The 23,157-nt window shown below is 42.7% G+C and overlaps 1 protein-coding gene across 2 annotated transcripts in view; it reads right to left on the reverse strand.

The window, feature by feature from the left end:
* Alpk1 (alpha kinase 1) overlaps positions 1–22,739 on the reverse strand; it is a 123,240-nt gene extending 100,501 nt beyond the window's left edge. For both annotated transcript variants that reach the window (XM_036189410.1, XM_036189411.1), the window contains exon 1: positions 22,416–22,739. The gene's annotated coding sequence lies outside the window, so the exon portion shown is untranslated. The remainder of the gene's footprint in view (positions 1–22,415) is intronic.
* Positions 22,740–23,157: the final 418 nt, after the last annotated feature.

Here is a 23,157-nt window from a genome sequence, read left to right on the forward strand (position 1 = left end):
ATTTGTGTTATTTACCTGTCTGTAACCCCAGGACTTGGGAGATGGAGGCAGGAGAATCAGACGTTCAAGGTCATCCTTGGCTACCAAGGGAGGCCAACCTGGGTTACAAAGGAGCCTGCCTCAAATAAACACTTCAGTCTCCTAAATCGTATCTTAGCTGTTATTTAATTCTTGATAAAGCTGACATTAATATTTATATGATCATTTCTTTCATCAAGATAAAATCATATTCACTACAATAAAAAAGACAAAAAAATTAACAAAATTAGGCAAGGATAGGAGAAACGGTACTCCTGTTCTTTGTTGGTAGAAATGTGAAGTGGTATAGTCTCTTTGGAAGATAGTTGGACAGTTTGTTAAAAGGTAAGTATCAGTTTCTCAAAAATTATTATTCCTGAAGATGAACCCAACAGAAATGAAAACATGTGTGGCCCACAATTGCTCACAGCAGCATTAATCACATTGGCTACATAGCAGAACCCAATTGTCTACTCACCGATGATAGCTAAACAAAATGTGGACTATCCATACACTGGAATATTACTTGGGAATGAAAAGAATCTTTCTGCAAAGTAGTAGATCTCATGGTAACTACGCTCAATAAATGCCAGAGGCTTCCTGAACTACCTTTCTTATGCCTCCCAGGACCACTTGACCTGGGAGTGCACCACCCACAGTGGGCTGGGCCCTCCCATATCAATCATCAATCAAGAAAATGCCTCACAGACTTGTCTACAGGCCAAAAGAAGAAGGCATTTTCTCAATTCAGGCTCCCTCTTCCCAGATGACTCTAGTTTATTCAAGTTCATGGAATACTAACCTATACAGTTTCTATCGGCACAAACTGTGGAGTGTTCGTGAAAAGGAATACTAAAGCACCGACTACAGAGGAGCACAGGACCACTGTTGCTGTTGTTCAAACTTGCTAACTCCAAGTCATCTACCTGAGGTTCTGGATTCTCTGCACTAGTGTGTGTGGTGGTGGGGGGGGGGGACACAGAGGTCTCTTAGTTTCTTTTTCTGTTTCTGTGATAAAAATAACTCAACAAAAGCCAAGCCAAGAGACAAAGAGTTTTCTGACTCACAGTTCAAGGCATAACCCATTGTGCTGGGGAAGTCAAGACATGTAGAGCTAGAAGCTGCTGCCTACATTGCATGCACAGTCAAGAACCAGAAAGCAACAAATGTTTGCTAGAACTCAGTGTGCCTTCTCCATTGATACATAGAGACCCAGATCCTCTGCCCAGGGAGTGATCTTGCCTACAATTGAGATGGGCCGTCCCACATCAATGAATGTGATCAGGATAATCCTTTCCAAGTATGTCCAGAGGTCCTTTGGAGTCTGTCAAATTGACTAACCATCACTGGTGTCTGTGATAGGTCACATTGAACTCAACAGTGACCCACACTTAATGAAGTCAAGATTCTAGAAATGTAGTAGAATGTAGAAGAAATATACACACATAGGAGACAGGATGTGGGAACAGATGTTTTTCAGAATGGTCTGCTCACTAAGTCTGTTACTAATTCACTACAGTATCATTCCTTATATCCCCACCATCACCATAAAGCAAGATGGCCACTGGGCTTTCAAATCTTGGAATGAAAGTAAACAAGGTTGCTATTGTGATAAGCTGCAGCATAGACTCTCGTTAGAATTAAGAGGGTGTCAAAGAGGCAGAAGCGAGGAGCCTGGTCAATCAGGATGGTTTGACCTGCAGAGATCTTCAGCTTCAGCTAGAATGTGTAGGCAGATGCTAAAGTCTTACTTGGAACTAAAAGTCCCTGGCAAAACTGAAAAGCCTGGCAGACATTCATGTTACTTGAGAGTGCACAGTGAAGATTCAGAACCTCTTACTTTCTTCTGGAGCTGATGTGGTTGACAGACCCGGGGCAGCCTTGAGGAAGTAGCTTGAAGAGGTAGATAGTGATTTTTCTGGAGTGAATATGGAGTGGACACACAAAGCACTGAGATTTGTTAGCTATTTTTGGAATTGTTTCTACCCTACCCAATAACCAGACTAAAGACACAAGGGAAGGTAGGGTATAGCTCCATGACTTATTTGCCTAGTATGTACAAGTCCCAGAATCACAAAGAAAAAAACAACAGGAAATGCTTGATTTTAAGGGGTGGTCATTCTGGCTCCAAACTGTTTATTTTCCAAATCCCAGGTGTGAAACTGTAGGTGACCTATCAAGCAGCTGATAGAATTCCTGCATTGGCTCCCTGACAGTTCTGTTCATCATTTAGTGTGTGCAGACCCTGAGCATCACCACCCTTCCACAGGACATCACTGAAATCATGTCACTGGTGCTAACATATCAGTGAGCACATGCTAGTGGACAATCCCAATGATGCATTGGTAAAGAATATGCAAGTATCAGAGAGGAACCCTGCAAGTGATCAGAGATTTACAAATGCATCTGGCAGTTATGGGTCGAGAGATCGGAGACATGCTGAGAAAGGTAATTTGCTACACTTTGTATGCAGTTTGGGGAAGAATGGGTACATACACTTGGTAAGTTTCCACCAAAACAATACAGCCAAGATAATACTGCACAGATGGCTATTCAGTAAACCACATGCCTTCTACATGTGAGGAAGGCCACAAACAAAGATCATTCTTCGCCTGGAAGGAGGGGACAGGACCTGCCTGTACTGAATCCACCAGGTTTAAATGAATCCCCAGGGGAGTCTTAGCCCTGGAGGAGATGGGAATGGAGGGGAGGGGATAGGGGGAAAGTGGGGGTGGGGGCGGGAGGGGGGAGGACAGGGGAACCCATAGCTGATGTGTAAAATTAAAACACAAATAAACAGGCTTGATGAAAAAAAAAATCTTTCTTCATTTGGTTTAGTTCAAAGGATAAACCACTTAGATTTTGTGAAGTAGGAAATACAGTGCAGGTTCAATGTTTGTGGCAGACTGGGACATTATTTGAAGCTGACGAAATTCTGATATAAGGAAACTATAGTTTAGCTGCCCCCAGAGTTGACAGCAAACCTGTAGCTCTTTGAAAAATAACTGCTTTCCTTGAGAAATACCCCTCAGTGTTTGTTCCTGGGTTCTGATAGGTCCTGAACATCTGGTCTCAGGAAACAACTGCCTGTGCATAGAAGCTGAGAGGCTCTTGTCTAAGAGATGATATTTGACACAGCAGCTCTATACCATCACATTAAGTGACATTAGAAAACCAGACTGAAGGGTACGGAAGGCACACAGTAGTTTCTGAGATATTGGCTAGTTCCCATGGCACCTGATGTTGTGACACTTCTGCCCACATAAACAGCCTCCTGGTGATTGCTCCATGGTCAGGGAAGATCTCAGACTGAGATGACTGTACATAAAAACTGCTACAGCATAAAAGTTTTTCCTACAGCTCTCAGAGAAGAACAAGTAGAAAGCTGCTTTCCCAGTGACAGGAATTTTGATCCATTAGCCTAATTGCATATTTTTTTCCCAAAGGAAAAATGTCCACAGAGCTGATTCATACAAACAAATCCCTAGGTTTTGATGATAGGATAAAGAAGCTGGGGCGTGGGGTTGGGGGGTGAACAAGACAGAAAGACTGATGACAAGAAGCCTTAAGGTAGGCATGCATGGACCGTTCTGTTCCTTGGCAAGAACACTGAATTTAGTAGTTTTCATTGGTGCTGGTAATAGGGTTTCAACTCAGGGCCTCATGCTTGTTAAACAAACATTTTAACCACTGAGTGAAACTCCCACTTTATAATTTGTGATTCAGTGGATTATAAATCCAGCCTCATGACCAGTTGCAAAATTGTGAACTATTGCCAGAGCTTACACTTTCTTGTTCATTCGGTATCATATAGTTTCATACATGAGTTCCATTTTCCTCTCTCCCCGATGTCGGTTGCTTTATGTGGGCCTTGCTGGTGCTGAACCCAAATTTTGGCCCATAGTAACACATATGTAGTGTTCACATAACTGTTATCAAACATCTCCTCCCCCTCCTCCTCCTCCTCCTCCTTCTAGTATTCTATAGTAAATTCTTGCTAGAGATAACTTCTAAGAGTGTGTGTGCATCTCAGACACACTGACATGCTTCCTTGGCAGGCTGATGAGAGTTGCGTGCTCCAGCTTGCTTCCCTTGTGACAGTTATCAGGGAGCTCGGCACCTACAGTCATTCCTCTTGTGTGGATTAATTCACCTCACCTCCCAGGGTATTGTTTTTTTCTTTTTTCCTAAATAGCCTACTGTACAAGTTTCTTTTCCTCTCTGGTGTGTGTGGTGCTCATACATGTGTGTGAGTATACAGATGTGTGATGGCCAGTTGTTCTCTACCTTATTCGTCAAGGTAGGGTCTCTCAGTTGAACCCAGAGCTCATCAATTCAGCTAGTCCAGCTAGTCAGCTTGCTCTGGAGATGCCTTGTCTCTGTCTTCTGAGAGCTGGATTTATGGGTGGGCAACTGTACCCACTTGCTATTTATGTAGGGTCTGAGGATCTGAACTCAGGTCCTCACACTTGTGCAGCAAACACTTTAAACACTGAATCATCATCTTCCCCAGCTCCTTCCATCCGAGTTTTTCAGGTTAATTTCTCCTCCACTTGTTGATGTACATTTTAATAATGCATGCCATTCCACTTCCTGAATCTCGGTGCCCAAGTAACTACATAAGCAAATAAATGCCTTACCTTTAGTGAGGCTTAGCAGTTCCGCCACACAATTGCTTGTCTAGTTAACAAGTCTTTATTGGGTGTTTGCCGTGGCAGAGATAGCAGTCCTGTACTCCACCAGTGTGTGTGTCCTTGTGTCCTTGAACGTAGCTGTTATTTCGTGCCAGATGCCCACTGTCCGCTCCAGGGGTACTACGTGGAAGTGACATGGGCATCACTTCTATTTGGATTGTCAACCATTCCCCTCAGCCACACCCTCCCTGGTCTGCCTTCCCTGACAGTATTTTCAAATCCAAATCTAATCTTCAAAAGACAATTCTTAAAATACCTATTTTTATTTTAATTGGTGTATGTATGTGTGTATCAAGGTACATGTACAAGGGTGTAGGTGCCTGTGGAAGCCACAGGCATCAGGTCTCCTGGAGCTGGAGGCATAGGTCATTGTGAGCTGCCTAAAGTGGGTGCTGAGAATGGATGCTAGGTCCTCTGTAGGGTCAGTACATGCTCTTACCTCCTGAGCTAGCTCTCCGTCCCCTAAATCCATTCTGACAAAACATCATTTCCAAGTTTTCTGGTAGTTTCTAGTTTACCATATCATAGGTGAGCTGCCACCTTACTATTTAAAAGCTATCGGCAAACCGAAATTGCCTCATGCTGACAGCTAAGGAGTCTGCTCTGAAGACATGAAACTCGTTTTAGGAAAGGGTAAAAGCAAGCAAACACTAAGGTCTCTGGAGACTTAAGTTTTTCCTGGGATATAGTCACCAAAATTCAGTTGTACCTTAGCTTCTTGAGAGCGTAAAAATAAATGGAGTACATTAAACACCCCCTTTTGTTGTTGTTTGTTTGCTTGTTTATTTATTTATTTATTGATTTATCTATTATCTATCTATCTATTTATTTATTTGTCAAGACAGAGTTTCTCTGTGTAGTCCTGAAACTCACTCTGTAGACTAGGCTGGCCCCAAATTCAGAGATCCACCTGCTCCTGCCTCCCAAGTGCTGGGGTTAGAGACATTGGCCCCCACAGACGGCTCTTTTTTTTTTTTTCTGTTCCTTAGGAATGGTACTGTCTAATATTGGGTACATTGCTCCTTAAGCAGCTGGCTTGTGTTCCCTCTTCTAAACTGGTCTTCACTTTGCTCACTGTCTTATCATCATCTCCAAGCACAAGGATTTAGTCTTCAACGGAGAATTTTCCAGTGTACATGGCAGACATGAGCAAAGAGTTAACAGGTGACTAAGGCACTGATGTTTGGACTCCAGCCGCACTCACTGGTGGGGAGCCCAGTGTGTGGAGGTGATAATTACAGCCCTGTGATAAATGGCAGGGCAGAGGGCCATGGAAGCCTAGAGATGTCCCTTCACCTGACCCACAAGCCAAGAGGCTCTTTGGAAACAGTGACCCTGATTCGTAATGCAGTAAAAGGTCACCCATCTATCATGTTGGGGGAGTTTCTGGGCTTTCACAGCTGAAAAGACCAACAAAACCTCTTGGGCCACTGCATGAACAGACACAGTTTGGGAAGTCACACCGATTTACCCCCACAAATCCACAAATATTGTCTTTGTGGCCTGGGATGGTAAAAATTCCACCTTACTCCATGGTAGAATTTTTAGGAGAGAAAAATGTTTCTCAAGTAGAACAAATAGATTTTATGAGAATATTAAAGAGGTCCCTTAGGAATCCTGAATGCCTGACTGTCACTCGGGAAATCTTTGTCAGCCAGCAAAACGATGTCAATAAAGGATGATAATTGGTCTCTAAAGGGTTACCGTGGGGAGTAGGAAGAACAAACACTCAACTGTGGCCACAAGCAAGCACCAGAGAGCAGAATTATTTATCTAGATAAAAAGGTATAGACACTGTAGACACAGCCTGGACTTGGGTTATTGAGTACTGGTGTGTCCACATACTGGAGATGCAGCACTTTTGTACCACTCAGGGACTGCTGGGAAAGCTGCTTATGGTCTCTGCATGATGTGCCTTCCTGTCACCTCAGACACTACAGCCAGTGTAGACTCTCAGCCTGAAGCAAACCTTCCTACCAGCCCCTCAACAGTGTGTCCCAGACAGACAAACAGTCCCATCAGAGGTTTCCTTACATCCTAAGGAATTCTGTCACAGAACCACAGTCAACCTTTATTAGTGAACCAGGGTTTTTTCTTCATTAATTTGGTTTTTATTTTATTTTTTTTTGTTGTTGTTTTGTTTTTTTAAACACAAATACCAGCTTTCTTTGGCCAGGCAGTCGTGGCTTAGTGTTTCCATTATCCAAGTTCGCCATCTGCAGGTCACACAGTTTACAAAATGCTTTTAAGGTCTTCAGAAGATGGAATCTAAGAGTTTACACATGGCTTCTTTACTTGGAAAGTTTATTTATTATCTATCTATCATCTATCTATCTATCTATCTATCTATCTATCTATCTATCTATCTATCTATAGATTGATACCCATGACTGATGAGTATTTGCCTTGTCGCTGACGTCTTGTTAGAAATTTATTTTGTCCCCTTTTATTCCTTACTATTTAGGGAGTTATTTTAGGATGTTAATAGTGAGGAAGGCTTGAACATGAGCTTCAGTGCCACATTTCCACACTTAAAGAAATTTATTGCCTTTTCTTTTGACTAACAAATCTTCTTTTCATTAATGTTTGCATTACAAAAGCACTGACAACTTACATGATGCCTCCGCACCCCAGTACTGACCACTCAGCTGCTAGCACTGGTCTAAGAGTTTACAGGCATTATCTGATTTGGCACTTCAGGTACATCTAGGAAGTAGTGTTATTCTCAATTACTAGAGGTTTGCTGCCTTGACCAAGGCCACAGAGCTAGTTCGAGGGTGTAGAGTTGGTGTTAAAACCTACAAGGGAGCAATCTCCTAGTTGCCTTCAAGTATTTTGTTCATCTATTTTTCAGACCTATGATGATTGTTCATGGCTTTTAAACTACAAAGTCGCCCTCTTTTTTAAGTTTACAAAGTTCTCCAGGGCAGGGGTGCTGCCCTACTGCTTGGTGGGCAGGAAAAAAAATGATTCTCCTTCGTCTGCTGCACAAGAACTGAGTATAGAGGCAGAACCTGCAAAGAAGTCCCCCACACTACCACAAACACAGCTCATTGGTATTCCGGAAGTCTAACATAGGCCTGCCCTGCTCCTGTCTCCAGAGCTCAGGTTGGCAAATGCCTCCCGACCCATCCCTATCCTTCCTGTAGGCACTAAATGACACCATGTTCCACCAACAGTGCCTGGATCTATGGTTGCTGGTTTCCAAGAGTGTACAATGTACCTGTGTCACTGGAGATTTGTGGGACAATGACTGATGGGGCTCCCAAGTTAAGACATTCTTAGGTTTAATTTGATCACGGGAACTAGATGCACTTGACTAACTTTAGCACAGACAGGGTTTGCTAGGCAGACACAATCATGTCTCTTAGAAATAAGGATAGGAAAACTTTTTCTTTGTGTGTGTGTGTGGGGTGGGAGGTTAAAACCAGGAAATGGAAGCTGTTAGAGAAGCTGTCTGTTTGTCTTTCCCTGTGACTGTGTTTCATGGGGCCTACTATGTGCCAGGCGCCATGTTAGCTGGTAAGGGAGCAGAGTTGAAGCTAGCAGGTATTTCTGGGCATCCCTTTCTAGCCACGCTTCTGATTAGCTCTACACACATGATCCCTCCCTGACTCAGGCCCTCAACAAACAGTGACTCAGTTACAGCATCTTTAACTCAGACATAAAGTCTTAGCAAATGTGTAGCTTCAGCAATTTCTAGACTTAGCTGTCCATCCCTATTCAATCATAAAGAGTAACCAAAGGATTCCTCTTGCTGGTTGGCAGGCATGGAGCAATCTCAGTAGCAGGAAAGAGCACAGCGAACACATGAAAATGGGATGTGAGAAGGAATGGCTTGATTATTGATTATTGGTGTGGGAGGGCCCAGCTCATTGGGAGTAGTGTCCCCTCTGGGCAGGTGGTCCTCAGTGCTATAAGAAAACACTGAGCAAGCCATGCGGAGCAAGCCAGTCACCAATGTTCCTTCACGGTCTCTGCTTCAGTTCCTGCCTCCAGGTTCTAAACCTTGAGTTCCTGCCCTGACATCCTTTTATGATGGACAGTGATTCTGATGTCTAAGCCAAATAACTCCCCCCTCCCCCCCAGTTTCTTTCGATCCTTATTTGTCACAGGAACAGAAACCAAACCAGGACAGAGACAACACCAAAAGTGTCAACTGTACTGACCCAAGGTACTTTTAAAAATGTTTCTATATCTTTCATGCTGTACCCTGTCTACTATAAATTCTGTGCTCTTCCAGAACACCAACTCATTTCTTTTCATTTTTGTTTTTGGTTTTTGAGACAGGGTTTCTCTGTGTAGACCTGGCTGTCCTGGAACTCGATCTGCAGATCAGGCTGGCTTCAAACTCACAGAGATCTTCCTGTCTCTGCCTCCTAAGTGCTGGGATTAAAACCGTTCGCCATCACCGCCCAGCAAGAACACCAATTCGTAAAAATTAAAGTCTGTGGCAACTTTCTCCCACCAATAAAAATTAATAAAAATTTTCTGAGCACTTGATATGTGCTAGGTTCTGGATTGGCTACAAGGATGAAAAAGACATCAGAACTTTAGGGCTCAGGGTTCACAGATGTATATCAAGACTCCTATGATCACAAATGGTTGAATGTCTGGGGAAAGGAGGGATTTAATTATGTAAGGCTTTGTTCTGAAGACCAGTGGAGGCTACACATAGAAGGGCAGAATGATGTCAGGAAGTGATGGGTAGCAGGCTGGATCTGAGGAGCAAAGCAGTAATGTGGAGGGGTGCACACTGGCCTGAGGGAGATGGGGCAGGGTTGCAGCAAGGACGGAGGTGAAGGATTCTATAGACCATGTCAACTGTCGTGAGTTCAGGCTTGGTTGGTTAGAAGTTCCCACAACAGCCTGAAGATTGATGGAGTGTTTCATAGAAGGTGGGAATTGTGAAGTAAATTCATGGGAGATTCAAACTAGAGATATTTGGGCATCATCATCCACATGGGGAAGACACCTGAGTCTCCAGTGCAGGCAAAGATAAACTGTGGCCTGCTGGCGGATGTGGCTCAGATGTTGAACACACAAATAGCAAGCATAGGTCCTAAGTTCAATCGGTGAGTGGAGGGAGGATAAACTATGGAGAAGAGCCAGAATTTGAGAGGATGGCTGAACTCAGAGGCCAGACAGTAGGAAAGCAGACTAAAAAGCAAGATCTAGAAACTTGAAATACCAGAGCCCTCAGGGTGCAGTAGACAGGATGCTGTGCCCAGCCCACACTCTATAGAAGTTCAAGGAGAGGCAAAAGGCCCAGGCAATCGAAGCTCTTGTGATTTAATGGGCATCCATTCCTCTGAAAGGGCGGACTGCAAGGGGCTGATGGGAGAATGGCAAAGAAGTAAAAGGGATAAGTGGACATCCATACACTGTTTTTAGAGGCACTTCTGTTAAGAGGAGAAGGAAGGGGGGGAGTTAATAGTCTCAAGAGAAATGAATTTTTCATGAGAATTATTCTGTTGCCCAATATCTGCCCAGTAGCTAAGGAAAAGATGTCAGTAGCAAAAGTAAAGTCAAACTAGAAGAGGGAATTGGAACAATGAGAAGAGTCATAAAGGAGGTCCAAGAGGTTGGCTTAAGAAAAGTGGAGCAGGCTTGGGCACAAGCAGAACATGTTTCTCCAAGGCAGAGGGCAGGATAAAATAACGGCTGATGATTTACAGGCAACCCAAGAGTTCTTCCTGGAGAGTCAGGTCTCTAACTGCAGAGAGAGAAAGCTGGGCATTAGGAAGCAGGAGTGACTAAGCTGGGTTTGGGTTGAAATGGGTGCTCTGGAGACAGAGACAGGTGAATGAAAGAACCAAGATGTGTGATGGAAAAACCAACTGAGGCTCATCCAGAACCAGTCACAGCCAGCTGGGGACTGTCAGATTTAACCCCAATTGCTCCTTCAACCCCAGTCCAGGAAGTGATGTGATGGAAACCAAAGGGAGAGAACAAAAGTCTATGGGGCTTGTAAAAACACAAGCAACCTATGTGGCCAACAAAATGCAGCCAGACTCAGCAGATCGGGGGTTGGGGAAGGTGGATCTGCCTGTAAAGACCATTATGTTAGCTGATGGCTGACTTGGAGTTGAATCATACAGTCAAGGAGGCTTGGGATGTTTTATAACCCCAAGCTCTGGAAGTTGGCAAAGTTGGTGCAACAATTAATATTGATTTTCCTGATTTTCTTATAGTTAAAATAAAACAAAACAGTATAAACGGGCCTTAAAATCAAGAGAGGGGAATTGCACCACACTGGCTGTGATCTCAGCTACCCAGGAGTTGGAAGCAGGGGGATCAGGAGTCCAGCCCTCCCACCAAGCCCTGTCCCTGCCCCAACTAACTTAAAATAATTTCTCCTCGAGTCCTATTTTCAATTTCACTCTCTTCCATATCAACTCTTGTTTGTAGGCCTTCAGGAGGCTGCTTTCCTTTTTTTTCTTGCTGAAACAAAATTCTCTTAACTAGTAAATTGCTCAGTTTTATTAAATATCTTTCTTCCTCACAATAATATAATACTCTAAGACAGCTAAGAAGAATCCGTCTTGTTTCCTATGTGGAGCTGATGCTAGTATTTCTTAGTATTAGTACTGACGTCTAGTAAAAACCCCTCCATTGTTGTTCAGCGTTTACAACAGCTGTGTGGGCCCCATCTGGGAAGCCACTGTTAGTGCCAACACCTATGCATTTCTCACCGGCGATAACTTGGAACCATTTCCTTTTATTTCGAGGACATCTGCAATGTTCCAAGAAAAGAAGATGCTTTTTGCTAATTTTAAGTCATTCTCTAGCCTTTTTCTACAAAGAAGTGCAAGTTTTTCAGAATACCTCTTAGTATCAATCCTCATTGGTATTAACAGAAATCTCCACAAATGTTACCTCATCACACTATGGTATTTCATATGATTTTTCTGAAATTTTAGCAAATGTCTTTCTGGAATTTTCTTTTTTGAAAATGAGTTAGTTTTTAATAATAACTAGGGTATCAGCACCGGGAATTTGTGCCTTCCCTATTTATAACCCTTGGTCTACCTGTTTTAAAGCCATTTTTCAGAGCTGATTAAAGCCATTCTTCTTCTTGGAGTATCACTGCTGCCCTCTTCTGGTGGAACACAACCCAGCAGCACAGACACACTTGAACTTCCTACTTACTTATTAATGGAAGCGAATGGTGCACTCTGAAGAGCAAAAATGGCTCACGTGATTTTCAAAACAGGTGATGACCCAGAGAAAAATTTACGGGGCATTAAAATAGCTGTGCATGCTGTTAACCTGATCAATCATCTTTTTGAGCTTCATTTCAGTGACAGTGCACTAATCTGTCCAAATTTCACCTCGGAAAACAACTTATTCATCAATTGTCTCAAAAATCCATAGTGCTTAGTGTGGTTTGCTACCGGATCTGTGGACAGCATCGCAAGGCATGCTTAAACTATTTGGGTGTATGTTGGGTATGTGTGTGTGTGGGGGGGGTCTATTAAATGAATAGTTTAGAATGGCTGAGTATAAACACCAACAAGGTAAAGAGCCTTACATATTGATCAAATGCTTCAGAGACCCTCCACGGGCTGAAACCCCAGGGTGCTTCTGACCATGCACTGTTATCTTCCCTCTCCTTGGCCTTAACACATCTGACAGCTGATGAAGTCGGCCAACTGTGCCTCATAACCGTGGTTTTCATGTCTTCTGTGCTGGACTCTGTGTATCTCCAGTTTGGACCATTAACTTCCATACTGGTCTTCCTGCCCAGATCTCTCAGCTCTTACAGCACATCGTTTACACACTGTCAGGGAACTTCTTGAAAAGAAGAAACTGTTGCCTTGTTACTTAAAAGCAGCTTGTGTTGCCTGGAGAATGAATTCCAACCTCCTCAACTCCAATCTGCTGATTTAGCATGTCCTGCCATTTATGTAGCTTCTGCCATATTGAACTTGACTGTATTACCCTGGAAATGCATTCTTGATGTTTGTTTCCTATTCTATTATTAACAGTAGTAGTAGTAGTAGCAGCAGCATAAATAAATGGGCTTTCACATGTTATTTCTTTCATGTATGACATTGTACCTTGCTCATATTCACTCTACCCCCCTTATCCATTTGCTTTCTATGCTTTGTTTCCATTCTGCTACAGGGTTCGATGCCACCTTCTACCAGAAGTCAGTCATCTAACTGCCTCCCAGTAGACAGTGCTTCCTGTCTACAGGTACAGCAGCATCGCACAGGTTCTCTATTGTATCCCCGTGTCTAACACTGTGACCAGCATTGAAGAAGTTCAATGCAGGGAGGTGAGTAGATAAATGGATGGATTCTCTTCTCTCCGTCTTACTCAGCTTTTCCCTAAATCTTGCCATGGCCTCTAATGGAGGAGACTTTATTGCTCAGCATGATATTTGCGTTCACTTTACAGATAGCTGTCTTCTAAGTCATAGAAAAACCCTGAGTCAGGAAAAGCTATGAGGGCTGACAGTAGACAGCCTTGAACTTGTCTCCGAGCCTTACCACAAATCACTGTGCAACCTTCAGTAACATAGTCAGGCTTTCTGAAATGACCTTTAGTTTCATCAATCTCTATTTTTTTAAATTTAATCATTTATTTGGTGGCACTGCAGGTTGAATCTTAGCATCATGCTCTGCCACTAAAGCTACACTCCCAAACCTAGCTTCATCAGTGTCTAAACGAGGCTAACACTACTTCCTCCTCCACAGACTGACACAAAGTTTAAATGTGAGAGAGAAAATTCATGACACATTTAGACTTGAATTAAATTGTCGGTGAGGTAAGGTCATCTGTGGCTTGTCCTGTTTCTCTGATCTCTCAGCTTTTCACCCCAATATCTGGCTCTGAGTTTTATTAATCAGACTATTTAGCAACGTGTCTTACCTCTGGTGCCCAACGTGGGGCATGAACCCATGACCCTGAGATTAAGAGTCTCGTGCTGTACTGACTGAGCTAATCCCAGCACTAACCATGAAGGTCTGGAGGTCTGTACAGACAGACAGGAAGTGATAGATCTGGGCAGGAAGAGGAAGTGATGTAGCTGGGCAGAGAGAGCAAATGAGAGAACGGAACAGAAAGGCATATAGGAGTAGATATACGGGAAGTAGGTCTCTGTGGAGACTGAGGTGTCAGTGAGGTGAGGTTGGCTGTGGCTTGTCCTATTTCTCTGATTTCTCAGTTTTTCACCCCAATATCTGGCTCTGAGTTTTTATTAGTAAGACAATTTGGCAATTCATCTTACATTAAATTATAATATTGCTTAGTATTTACTTCCTCCAAAAGCAATGATTCTGTATAATCCATGTTCTCCTGGTTTAAAAAAGAAACTCAGTAAATATTTGTTGAGTAAGTAAATAAATCCCAGAATTGTAGTTATTCAAACTTAATAGGTCAATACTTTAATAAAACTCTTTCATTATTTCCTACTTCATATAAATGCTGTATTCTAAAGTTGACCTCATCAGTCAGATTTTTCTCATATAGTATCTAAAATATACAAAGCATGTAATTTGAGAAAAATATTTACACATGTCATTGTACTATTATTTGTGTACTATTCTGTACTTAACCAATGAAAACTATTTCTCTATTGCAGTTTTAATGGCATAAATACATAGCAGTAACCAAAATAAATATAAATTTGTTCATATAGGGTGGCAGCAGCTATTTTTGTTTAAAATGAATGAAAGGGGATGAGCTAGAAGGAAGTATAAGGATACATGTGTATGAAAATGGCATAGCAAGACTCATTACTTTGCATATTAACTTAATAAAACTTTAAAAAGTATTGAAGACTGAAAGGATCACACAGACACCATAACAGGCTGCCAATCTTCTCTCAGAGATCAGGCCTCAATTTCAGTTTCCTGAGACTTGAGCAAGCAGTTTCTGGGAGGGCCATGAACAAAAGACACAGTCCTTGCAGTAGCTCCTTTTCTGCATGGACTCTGACTGCTCAAGGTTCAGTCAGTTGTTTACTGTCTGGGACCCCTCACCAACTTAGAACTGCGTGCATGAGTCAAGGACAGAGTCTGGGCCTCTGAGTCAGCCCCCACAGTCAGGACATGCTAGGCCAGCCAGCCTCCATGGCAGCTCAAGGACAAAGCCTGGGACATGTCCAGGCCTGCCCCAAAAATGATAACTATAACCACAACCAGTACATTCAAAGGTTACACACCCTCACCCAATCATGTGATGAAAAAGCTTGTACCACTCTGTTTGCAGTTTTTCCCTTTCAAAACCCCTCACTGTCAGAGCTCAGGGCCTTCCTCCTCCACCCTCTGTGTCAGAGTGTTAGACAAGGACCAAGGCTAGGCTTGCTTGTTACCAATAAATCCATGTGCATTTTGCATTAGATATTGGCTCTGTGGTGGTCTTGCTCTGTTGGGGGGGGGGTCTCACAATGTGGGCACAACAATAATAATTTTTTTTGAAATTAAAAAATCCAGCAAAACACTCATATAGAAAGTGAAGTATCCCTGAATGAACAGCTAAAATAATTTTTTAAAAGAAGAATAAAGTTAGAAGACTTTTTAAAACTTGTTACAGAGGCTGGGCCAATGGCTGAGGGGTTAAGAGCACTGGGCTGCCCTTTCCAGATGTCCTGGTTCAGTCCCTGGCATCAACATGGCTGCTCACAACAGCCTGTAACTCTAGTTCCAGAGAAATTTTTTTTCTGGCCTCCTGGGGCACTTGCATGCATTTGGTGCACAGCCATACACATAGGCAAAGCATTTGTACACATAAAATAATAAAGTAAATAAATAAAACTTACCACAAAGCTATAGCATTCAAAAATCATAATATACATCTGTTCAGATCAATGAGAGACTGCAGAACAGACCACCATACTTGTGGTTAAATGATTTCAGCAAGACTGATGAAAGCCTTCAGTGAGAAAAGTACAGTTCTTCTTCTGTAACTGATGCTGAGAAAACCGAATGTTTACACACACACACACACACACACACACACACACACGAAGTTAGACTTTTACTTTATACAAAAAAACCCTCAAAATGACTCAAAGGTTCAAATGTAAGACTTAAAATTGTAAAACTCTTAGAAGAAAACACAGAAGTTGAGCTTCATGACCTTGGTCGTGGAAACAATTGCATCAAAATCACACGCAATAGAATAAGAAGATAAATTCAGAATTAAAACCATCTGTATACCAAAAGATACTATCAACAGAATGGAGGCTTCCAAAATGGGAAGTTGTTTATAAGTCATATCCTTGCTGAGGAGTTAATATCCATAATACATAAAGAGCATCTATTATTCAATAACACACAAGAAACAACCTAACTTAAAGATACTGGGTAAGTCTTTAAATAGACATGGAAGATACATAAATGACCAACAAGAACACAAAAAGATCCTCATTGTCATTAACTATCACAGGAATCCAAACCCAAACCACAATGAGATGTCATCTCACATCCATTAGGATATTCACTATAAGGAGAAAGTCATAAGTGTTGAGGAAGGAGCAGAGAAGTTAGAACCCTTGTATTCCTTAAGAAAATTTAAAAAAAAAATAGAATTCCCATCTGATCTAACCATCCCACTTCTGAATATACACCCCCCCCAAAAAAACTGAAAACTGTGTCTCAAAGAAAGACCTGCATAATCATGTGCACATCAACAGTATTTGCAATAGCCAAACAGTGGAAGCAACGTATACATCCACTAATCATCAACAGATAGACAGATGTTGTATGTACATGTACGGAGTGAGCATGAGAAGGAAGCACACATGCTACAGCATGGATGAACTTAGATGGCTTATAGGGAGTGAAACACACAAACCACGAAAGGACAAAAGCTGCTTAAGTCTACTTCTCTGAGGTACTCTGAAGAGTCAGATTCCTTGAGAAGCAGGACAGTGATGGCGGGGCTCAGGTGAATGAAAATGAGAGGTTAGCATACGTGGGAACAGGGATGCTTCTGTGAGATAGCGTATTACTTAATGACATCAAACTGTGTACTTAGAGTGGTTAAGATGACATGTGGTATGCTATGTGGATCTCATGTGGGTTTCTCTGTGTAGTTCTGGCTGTCCTGGAACTCACTATGTAGACCAGGCTGGCCTCAAACTCACACTGATCCTTCTGCTCATGGCTCTCAAGTGTTGGGATTAAGGGCATATGCCACCACATCTGCCCTATAACTACCTATTTTAAACACCATGAGTTTGCTGACAACTTCTGATTCCCATCTCCAGCCCGAAGCTCTCTCTTGAACTTCAGAGATATGTTTCCCTTGATATTTACTTTATCTACATATGAGTATTTTGTCTGCATATTTGTATGTCTATCAGAATGTGTACAATTCCCTGGAACAGATGGCTGTGAGCCACCACGTGGGGACTGGGAACTGAACTCAGGTCCCCCAGAAGAGCAGCCAGTGCTCCTAACTGCTGAGCCATTTTTCCAGCCATAAGCACGACATTCTTAAGATGTTCACTTGCAGCTCAGTCAGTGATCCTATGCTTCCTGCTTATGGCAGTGACTGCTCCTGCTCTCAGAAGTAGATGCAAGGACCTGAAGATGAAGTAGATGAAGGCACATGCTCAGGGGCCTCCTAGATGCTCTGCATCACACGCAACTTCAGGAATGTGCAGTTCCCATCCAGGGAGGCTATTTCTTATCTACTGTTACTGGGGAATAGCTGTGTTGAGACACTGTGGAACTTCTGCAGTGTGTTGCATAATAGTTAAGCTTCCCCCCTCTTGTCTTTAGCTCTGACTTCCGTTTTCACAGACTGTAGCTGCCTGGCAAGTGAACACACTGAATGCTCCCCAATTTCCGAGAGGGGCTAAGTCATAAAAGTCTTTAAAAGTCATCATTATCTTTGCTTTTTTTAAAGATTTATTTATTTATTATGTATACAGCATGTATGACTGCAGACCAGAAGAGGGCACCAGATCTCATTACAGATGGTTGCGAGCCACCATGTGGTTGCTGGGAATTGAACTCAGGACCTCTGGAAGAGCAGTTGGTGCTCTTAACCTCTGAGCCTTCTCTCCAGCCCCTTTTGTTGTTGTTGTTGTTGTTGTTGTTTTAAGCTATAGACTTTTAAAAGCATTGTATTCGCCTAGCGGTGGTGGCGCACGCCTGTAATCCCAGCACTCAGGAGGCAGAGGCAGGCAGATCTCTGTGAGTTCGAGGCCAGCCTGGTCTACAAAGCTAGTCCAGGTCAGGCTCCAAAGCTACAGAGAAACCCTGTCTTGAACCCCCCCCCCAAAAAAAAAATGAAAAAGAAAAAAGAAAGAAAGAAAAAGAAAGCATTGTATTCTTGGGTTGGAGAGATAGCTCAGTGGTTAGGAGCACTTGCTGCTCTCGCAGAGGACTTATGCTCAGTTCCCAACACCCACGTGACAACTTATGACCATCCATAACTCCAGCCGCAGGGGACCCAATGTCCTCTTCTGGTGTCCTCCAGTACCAGGCATGCATGTGGAGCACATACGTATGTGTAGGCAAGCATCCATACACATCGCAATAAAATAAATAAATCTAAAAAAAAATTAAAAACGCTGTATTCTTATGAGCACAAAAAGTGATATCACAGTTTGGCATAAAAAAAAAATTATGGTTCCACCAAGAAAAAAAACTCACAAATATTTTATATCCTCATTTCTCAGCATAGCTATAGTAATTATAGTGAGGTTTTATAAAGAATAGGCCTTTAAAGTTTGATGGCATACTCCTTGACTGAGATTAATCAAGCAGTCTGACTTTGGCCTCTCGGTTAAAATGTGCAGTTGTACTTGGAAATGACTCTTGGAGTGTGTCGCTTCCTCCCATTTGTATCTTAACTAACCCAGCGATGAACTTGGTATGTACCAACTTTGATTTTTCTTTCAGATTTTCTTTGAAATGTGTCATTCCTTCCCCACCACACACACACTCTTCCTGGCCCTTGTCTCCAAACACAAACAGGGTGACTGAACAGTCAACCATCATCGACACCCTCCAGCCTTTATCAAAACTTTTCCCTGGGAACAGACCCTTCACATCCTAATACAGTCCCGTATGGCTGCCATCGGTGGGATGGAAGTGAGTGGATAAGGCCAGGACCAGTGGTAGAAGGGGAAAGAAGCTGTGGATTCTGGGAAATGTCTGGTCTGGAGAGAATGCCAGCTCTGTCAAATCAGGTTCAGACAACTGACAAAGTTCCTGTAGATGCTGGACTTAGAGATTGAGTATCCAACATGAGGAAGAGGAATGGGGTGGTGCTGACATCCAATGAAGAGGAAGGTGTGGCAATCACTCCTAAGAAGAGTGCCTGACCCATAAAATTGCAGTGAGTATTGAACAAGATAAAGTGTACAATATGTTTGTAGTAGAAAGTCTGACCCACAGGACACATTCAACTGATATTTCTCAATGCCTTCTACTTGCAGTGATCACAACAACCTTCTCATCCACAGTTTGATTTTTTTTTTCTATCTGAAGTAAACAGTTAACTGTGTTCAAAAACATTCAATGGAAACTTCCAGAAAGAAGCGGCACACAGTTTTAAGAATGATGTGTTGTTATAAATAAGGTAATGCAATCAGTGCTACTTTGTTTTGCTTGGGGACATTGAATCGTTCCATTGACCAGTGGAGAGCAACAGAATAAGAAACATAAATTCTACCTCTGTCTTCTATGGGTGCATGTATGGGTGTGTCCACAGGCATATGACACACACACACACACACACACACACACACACACACACACACACAATTAGTTGAGCAATAGAAGTAAGGTGATGGTATTGGTTGTGATTGTTGAAATATTCACATTTATTTAACTAAACCCTTCTGTAAAGTTGGCTAGAACCTGGATGTCTTATCAGGCACAATAACAAGGAGCATTTTTGTAGAGAGTGGGTATGAAAGAGTGTAATTGAGAGCTACAGAGTATCTTGGTGATTGCCAACTCCGGAATCTGAATTTAGAAGTAAGTGCGGGTAGGGGTGAGGAAAGATACTGGAGTAGAAAAGCTCAAGACACAAGGAAATACTGTCTACAGAGACAATGGAAGAGAACAGTGGGAGAGCGTGGGGAAGTGGTGCTCACATTAGTACCTACGTCCTTCATGAAGCTGGTATCTGCTCGCGCATAACACAGTGAGAGTTCATTTGATTGAGTGGAAACAGATTGAGAGAGGTGTTCTCAGAAGGCTAAAAGTATGAGGTTCCCCGTCTTACCTGCAAACAGAGGCTGTCACCATACATCACAGAGTGGGTGTGCCAAGGGTGTCTCTGGTGGCTGCTGAGAGACCCTGTGCTCCTCACCCCATAGCCCTCCATCCTCACGCTGTCTCTCTTGCCCACCAGAGAGGGAGAGGGGATAGGAAAGTCTGGGCACAGAGGAATTACTAAAGGCACGTAAAAACCACAGAGATAACCATCAAAACCGATTCATCAGCATTCACTCACGGTGTTTCATTCCTTGATTATTATTGGAGGACGTGAGTCATGGGAGACAACTTCTGGGTAGTGACATGGTTATCTTGGAAAAGGATGACCCGCAGTGTGGAAACCTTAAATATAGGCTATGTCAGCAGAACAACACGAGGTAGAAAAAGGAAGTGTGCTAAAGCCCTAAAGTGTGTTTTATAGAAAAGAAGGACTGGGATGAACTGGCAGGATGTCCTCGCAAGTTGACAGATGTCATTGCTTATGAACCAGGGGACGCACCAGAGTAAACAGACAACTGGGGTTTGGGAAGATCCTAAGCAGGGCTTCCTGGGCCAGGCAAAGGCACACTCTGGAGTGCGAGACACAGCGATTAAATATGGGTGCAACATTAACAGTCATAAATGACTGCATCCAGGGTATGGCATCTATAAGGACGGAGTCTGGCTAGGATGCTATTGGCGCACACAGCAGGTAAAGTTTGTATTCCTCTCTTTTTCCTTGTCTACAAACGAGTGCTAATTAGACTTCAGTGAGAACTATGAAGGGTAGCTATGGAAACAACCAGCTTGAGAATCTGAAATCCAAAAGGATCGAGAACGCAATCTTTTTTTTTTTTTTTGAGCGGTGATGTAATGTCACAAAGTTCCATACCTGACCTCATGTGATAAGCCATAGCCAAAATGCAGGTGCAGTAAATATATAAATAAAAAATATAAAATTACCTTCATGCTCTGAGTATATAGAGAAGAAATGTAAGTAGATTTTGTTACCTGGTCATCTTTGCCAAGTAACAATATCTTATTCTGCATATGCAAATGTTTTGTTTTTAAATCCAAACTTCAGCTGGGTAGTGGTGATGCACACCTTTAATCCCAGCACTTGGGAGAGGCAGAGGGGTCTCTGAGTTTGAGGCCAGCCTGGTCTACGGAGCAAGGTCCAGGACAGCTAGGGCTACAAAGAAAAAACCCTGTCTCAAAAAACAAAAACCAACCAAACAAAAAAGCCAAACTCTAAAATACATCAAGTATTTCAGGTCAGGGACACTCAATGTGCAGCTGTGTCTCAGCTGCCACTGCTGTTCACAGCCCACATGGAGGTCAGGGGACAACCTGTGAGGACTGTATCTGTCTGTCCATCATGCAGGTCCCAGGGACTGAACCCAGGTCATCAGTCTTGACAACAAGCACCTTTTCCCACAGAGCCACATCTCCCGAACCGATAGTTACACTTTTGATGCATGTTAAACTAAGACTGTAATCTAATGCTTCCATGGTAAGGGCTTGACGGGTGTGGCCTAAAATCAGAAGCATGTGTAGTTCAGGGAAGGTGTGACTCGGGCGTGCAGGGTCTACGGTACAATCACCAATGCTCTCAATCAGTCAGCAACGTTGAGAAGAAAAAACCGTGAAGACATGTCCAGATTTGGGCAGAAGCAGCACAAACACTTCAGGAATTTTAAAATATTTTTAGCTATGAGGTCTCAGCCAGGCAAAAGTCAGTAATGTCTTTTTTAGGAGAATTAGAAGGTCAACGTTTTTTTTCAAATGCCAAGAAACAAGTATTAGAATGGAGATGCCACTATGTTGTGACATAAAATTCTCTCATCTGCTCCTTTGTGCTGGCATGCACTGTAAATCCTAACAACTTCAAAGGCTTTAATTTGTGACTTTCAAGACTAGAGTTCTACTTCCAATGTTAAAATTTTTAATGAAAGGACTATTCTACCCAGACACGCAAAGGAATTTAATTTTCATTCGTGCTTTCTTTTTTAACAAAAATCTTGCCCATACCCAGAATTCCTGTCACTTCTTCCCAAATGTGCAGTGATTTTCATCCAGCTGTGTCCTGGCAAAATTACTGATTCCATTCTACCACAGCTTCCTTACGTGCTTCAAACCCAGTTTCAAATAAATAATCCCAACAACCCTCTATAATGCCTTCATCCAACACTTATTTACTGAGCAACAAGGTTAGCTGTTCACTAGCAGGTTTGACAAGTTTTGTGACAAAGTACATTGCTATTAACCCTTATATTTTAAAAAAGAGTTCACCCCCTCCCCCCGCCGCCGCCCAACTGAAACTTACTATTGTAGGGTAGGTAGTCCTATCCTGTCCCTGCTAAAATAACGCAAACATTTCTAAGAGCTCCATAGTTATTTAAATGCAGTCGAGACTAGGAAGTGGAACAGGCTGAGTCTCCCGCAGTCACCTCTAAGGAAAAACTGCTGCCTCCACCCTGCATCTGCACCCGCATCTCCTGCAAGTTCTCATGTGAAGGCTGGTACTCACTTTGATCCCAGAGAAGAGGAGAAACTTAAGACCAGCAATGTGACTCTGAAAATCCTTAATTCCGGTACAACCTTCCTGGAAATACAGCGTTTCTCCTCAATGGTTTTGGTTTCAGGAAGTGGGAATCTGAAAGGAAAAGCCTTTGCTTGCACAGAACCTGCTGGTGTAACTCCGCCACGGGACACGCCCCTGTGGCGGCTGCTACCGGGAAAGGTATTCTGGGAGTTGTGTTACCACGGCTGGCACCTTCTGCTAGAAAGAACTCCAGGGCAAATAAACAAGCTGATACACGTGCCTTTATGGCACCTAGTCCTCTGAGCTCTAACTCCGAGATAGATCCCAGAAATGAGACTGAGAGCTCGTCTTTTGATGACGTCAGAACAATGACATCCATCATGTCATCTCATTGGTGATCCCTTCTTTCACTCTTTGGAGGACTCCATTCTGCCCTAGTCCAAATAAGGAGTTCCCTTCCAGTTTCACAGAAGGACTGTGTGTGCTGACTGATTTGTCCTTCGATGAAGCAAACGAAATTTGTGACTCGTTTTGACAAAAGCATGTCAAAGATACATGAGAAGACATTAAAATGTTTACCAAATTCATTTTATTGGAAAAGATTAAGAGGTCAACAATATTTTAACTTTCTAAAGCCTTTCTGAGCCTGCTTTGGTGAAGAAGTTTAGAGTGAGTAAAGAATGGATTAATAGCAACCTGACAGGTTTGGGTAAAGCCTTTGGCACAC

Source organism: Onychomys torridus, chromosome 6 (assembly GCF_903995425.1).
Source record: "Onychomys torridus chromosome 6, mOncTor1.1, whole genome shotgun sequence".
Lineage (NCBI taxonomy): Eukaryota > Metazoa > Chordata > Mammalia > Rodentia > Cricetidae > Onychomys > Onychomys torridus.